At 57.0% G+C, this 4,558-nt stretch overlaps 2 non-coding genes across 2 annotated transcripts; both read left to right on the top strand.

Moving 5' to 3' along the window:
- Positions 1 to 1,751: 1,751 nt before the first annotated feature.
- LOC126333018 (small subunit ribosomal RNA) lies at positions 1,752 to 3,647 on the top strand. The gene has a single exon (XR_007564043.1). It is a non-coding gene; the product is annotated as a small subunit ribosomal RNA (ribosomal RNA).
- A 355-nt stretch (positions 3,648 to 4,002) lies between these two features.
- Positions 4,003 to 4,157, top strand: LOC126333026 (5.8S ribosomal RNA). Its single transcript, XR_007564050.1, has one exon. It is a non-coding gene; the product is annotated as a 5.8S ribosomal RNA (ribosomal RNA).
- The last annotated feature ends 401 nt before the right edge of the window (positions 4,158 to 4,558 follow it).

A 4,558-nucleotide genomic window follows, 5' to 3' on the forward strand; every position in this document is an offset into this window, starting at 1 on the left:
TTGATGCCATGGTGCGTACCCTCACATAAAGGTCTTTCGAGTGTTGCGTACTTTCTACACAGTCCCGCTAACCACTGGAGGGTGTACCGCTACAGAACGAATATCGCCCTCCCCTCCTGCCCTTCCAAGCTGGTCGGTCAGGCGTTTGTTTGTGAAATGAGCCTTGCAGCTGTTCAGTTGCATTCGGTTGTCGATGCAGTCAGTGTACGTTGTGGTACGGCCTGTGTGGACTGTCCGCTGATGTACGCGTAACCCACACTGATCATCCGTCGTTACGTACTGAGTGACATAATGTGGCACATGCTTGACCGTACACCGGCTGCGCCCTACAATGGCGAATCATAAGGGCCATATGTTGTGCACGATGCTACTTGTCTCGTCTCCCCATTACAGCGAGATTGCACTGTTGTACGCCGTACAGACATGTGGTAGGTAGGTACGGACGAAAGTATTGCATGTTGGCCCCCCCCCCCCCCCCCCTCCTCCCTCTGCCGGGAATCAGCGTGAGCCGTCTGTTGATGTAGCGACGAGGGTTTTCCTATTTAATCGTATTGCCCCACACAACATGATAGCACGGTGGACCGCGTTCCACATCTGCGACATGCTACAGAGGCCGGTTGACAGTCGACCGCGCAAGGGACATTGCACACGTGCGCGGACCATCTTCCACGTGTTCTCTCGTGTACATGCCGCAGTGTGTATGTGGGCTGATGTAGCGTGTCGTGACACATAACATGCAGGCATGCCAGAATCGTAGATTTCGCAAATGTAGATTGACGTATACGTTTGCTGCCAAAGATCCGCAAATGAACTGGAAATCAGTTGTTGAGCGGTTGTTCGCGCTGCAGGTGCATCGGTGATAGCGACGATCGGTACATCTATGAACCGGTTGTTTCGGCGGTACCCGCCATGCCCCCGAACCTGAGTTGGCCATGTGGGTATGAAGCGATACGAGGCTGTGGCTTGGCGGGACAGTCCCCGGCCGGTGAGGGGGGGGCCGCCCGGCGTGCTGGCCGCGCGCTGCGTGAGCGCACGCACTACAGCCGGCTGGTGGGGGGGCGCCCAGTGGCAGGAGCGCCGGCCGACGGGCCCGGCTGGCGTCCCCAGCTATGCGCCGGCGCACCCTGCGCGCGGCGCCAGGCGGCCAAAGTGGGTTCTGCCGAGCCCGGTGCGAAGCGCGGTGGACATCTGCAGTGTGCTGGTCCGATTGCGGACTGTGTGCGTTGAGGATGCGCCGCCGCCCGGCACTCGGCGTCGCGACGCCGTCTGCTGCTCGGTCGCCCCCAGCGGTTCTCGCAGGTGGTTTGTATCGCAGCTCTGCGGGACGTGTTGGCGCGTGCGCTGTGCTGGGAGAGTTCGCTTCTGCACCCAAGTGGGGCTTTGCCCTTCTGTGGCGCTGGCGTTGGAGCTGCCGGTCACCGTAGGTGGCGCGTGTTGTTTCCCGCCGGCAATGCCACGACAGCACGCTCCCGGGCCTCTGTCGGCAGCGGCAAGCTCAGTTGGGAGCACGGGTGTTCGCACTGAAAGCGTCTACTCGCCCATCTCCGGGCGATTGCGCCTCTCTCGAACCCGACCAAGTACTTAGGACGGCGCTGCGCGCCGCCGGGACCTGAGAGGGTTTCGAGGTGTATCGTGCAGGGGAGCTCAGCCTCCTCCTGTTTGCAGAATAATTGAGCGGACGCTTGCGTGTTCGCGCGGGCCCTCGGGACACACTCCCGGGCGGCCGGCTGCTCAGCTCTCGTTGACGCAGCTCCCTGGTTGATCCTGCCAGTAGTCATATGCTTGTCTCAAAGATTAAGCCATGCATGTCTCAGTACAAGCCGCATTAAGGTGAAACCGCGAATGGCTCATTAAATCAGTTATGGTTCCTTAGATCGTACCCACGTTACTTGGATAACTGTGGTAATTCTAGAGCTAATACATGCAAACAGAGTCCCGACCAGAGATGGAAGGGACGCTTTTATTAGATCAAAACCAATCGGATTGGCTCGTCTGGTCCGTTTGCCTTGGTGACTCTGAATAACTTTGGGCTGATCGCACGGTCCTCGTACCGGCGACGCATCTTTCAAATGTCTGCCTTATCAACTGTCGATGGTAGGTTCTGCGCCTACCATGGTTGTAACGGGTAACGGGGAATCAGGGTTCGATTCCGGAGAGGGAGCCTGAGAAACGGCTACCACATCCAAGGAAGGCAGCAGGCGCGCAAATTACCCACTCCCGGCACGGGGAGGTAGTGACGAAAAATAACGATACGGGACTCATCCGAGGCCCCGTAATCGGAATGAGTACACTTTAAATCCTTTAAACGAGTATCTATTGGAGGGCAAGTCTGGTGCCAGCAGCCGCGGTAATTCCAGCTCCAATAGCGTATATTAAAGTTGTTGCGGTTAAAAAGCTCGTAGTTGGATTTGTGTCCCACGCTGTTGGTTCACCGCCCGTCGGTGTTTAACTGGCATGTATCGTGGGACGTCCTGCCGGTGGGGCGAGCCGAAGGCGTGCTTGCGCGTCCCGAGGCGGACCCCGTTGAAATCCTACCAGGGTGCTCTTAGTTGAGTGTCTCGGTGGGCCGGCACGTTTACTTTGAACAAATTAGAGTGCTTAAAGCAGGCAAGCCCGCCTGAATACTGTGTGCATGGAATAATGGAATAGGACCTCGGTTCTATTTTGTTGGTTTTCGGAACCCGAGGTAATGATTAATAGGGACAGGCGGGGGCATTCGTATTGCGACGTTAGAGGTGAAATTCTTGGATCGTCGCAAGACGAACAGAAGCGAAAGCATTTGCCAAGTATGTTTTCATTAATCAAGAACGAAAGTTAGAGGTTCGAAGGCGATCAGATACCGCCCTAGTTCTAACCATAAACGATGCCAGCCAGCGATCCGCCCGCAGTTCCTCCGATGACTCGGCGGGCAGCCTCCGGGAAACCAAAGCTTTTGGGTTCCGGGGGAAGTATGGTTGCAAAGCTGAAACTTAAAGGAATTGACGGAAGGGCACCACCAGGAGTGGAGCCTGCGGCTTAATTTGACTCAACACGGGAAACCTCACCAGGCCCGGACACCGGAAGGATTGACAGATTGATAGCTCTTTCTTGATTCGGTGGGTGGTGGTGCATGGCCGTTCTTAGTTGGTGGAGCGATTTGTCTGGTTAATTCCGATAAACGAACGAGACTCTAGCCTGCTAACTAGTCGCGTGACATCCTTCGTGCTGTCAGCGATTACTTTTCTTCTTAGAGGGACAGGCGGCTTCTAGCCGCACGAGATTGAGCAATAACAGGTCTGTGATGCCCTTAGATGTTCTGGGCCGCACGCGCGCTACACTGAAGGAATCAGCGTGTCTTCCTAGGCCGAAAGGTCGGGGTAACCCGCTGAACCTCCTTCGTGCTAGGGATTGGGGCTTGCAATTGTTCCCCATGAACGAGGAATTCCCAGTAAGCGCGAGTCATAAGCTCGCGTTGATTACGTCCCTGCCCTTTGTACACACCGCCCGTCGCTACTACCGATTGAATGATTTAGTGAGGTCTTCGGACTGGTACGCGGCATCGACTCTGTCGTTGCCGATGCTACCGGAAAGATGACCAAACTTGATCATTTAGAGGAAGTAAAAGTCGTAACAAGGTTTCCGTAGGTGAACCTGCGGAAGGATCATTACCGACTAGACTGCATGTCTTTCGATGTGCGTGTCGTGTCGCGCAACACGCTACCTGTACGGCAGTAGCCGTGCGCCGCGTGCGGAACCACGCGTGCCTCTCAAAACTAGCGCAAGTGTTGTTGTGTGGTACGAGCGCTGAAGCTCTGGAGCGGCTGGCCTGCGGCACCTGGCGCCTGGCGCCGGTTTTGAATGACTTTCGCCCGAGTGCCTGTCCGCTCCGGTGTGGAGCCGTACGACGCCCATCGGCCGTCAGGCCGTTGGACACAAAGTAATGGAACAGGGGCCGTCAAACGCCTCAGTCCCGCCTCTGCAACTGTCTTGAAAGAGACGGTGGAGAACTGAAAAGATAAAGATCACCCAGGACGGTGGATCACTCGGCTCGTGGGTCGATGAAGAACGCAGCAAATTGCGCGTCGACATGTGAACTGCAGGACACATGAACATCGACGTTTCGAACGCACATTGCGGTCCATGGATTCCGTTCCCGGGCCACGTCTGGCTGAGGGTCGGCTACGTATACTGAAGCGCGCGGCGTTTGTCCCGCTTCGGGCGCCTGGGAGTGTCGTGGTCGCCTGTGTGGCCGGCCGCGTCTCCTTAAACGTGCGATGCGCGCCCGTCGCCTGGCGGTTCGCATACCGGTGCTTTCTCGGTAGCGTGCACAGCCGGCTGGCGGTGTGGCGTGCGACACCTCGTACAACGACCTCAGAGCAGGCGAGACTACCCGCTGAATTTAAGCATATTACTAAGCGGAGGAAAAGAAACTAACAAGGATTCCCCCAGTAGCGGCGAGCGAACAGGGAAGAGTCCCAGCACCGAACCCCGCAGGCTGCCGCCTGTCGTGGCATGTGGTGTTCGGGAGGGTCCACTACCCCGACGCTCGCAGCCGGCCGCTACGGGCCTGGCACCCTCT

This window comes from Schistocerca gregaria, unplaced genomic scaffold (assembly GCF_023897955.1).
Source record: "Schistocerca gregaria isolate iqSchGreg1 unplaced genomic scaffold, iqSchGreg1.2 ptg001554l, whole genome shotgun sequence".
Classification (NCBI taxonomy): domain Eukaryota; kingdom Metazoa; phylum Arthropoda; class Insecta; order Orthoptera; family Acrididae; genus Schistocerca; species Schistocerca gregaria.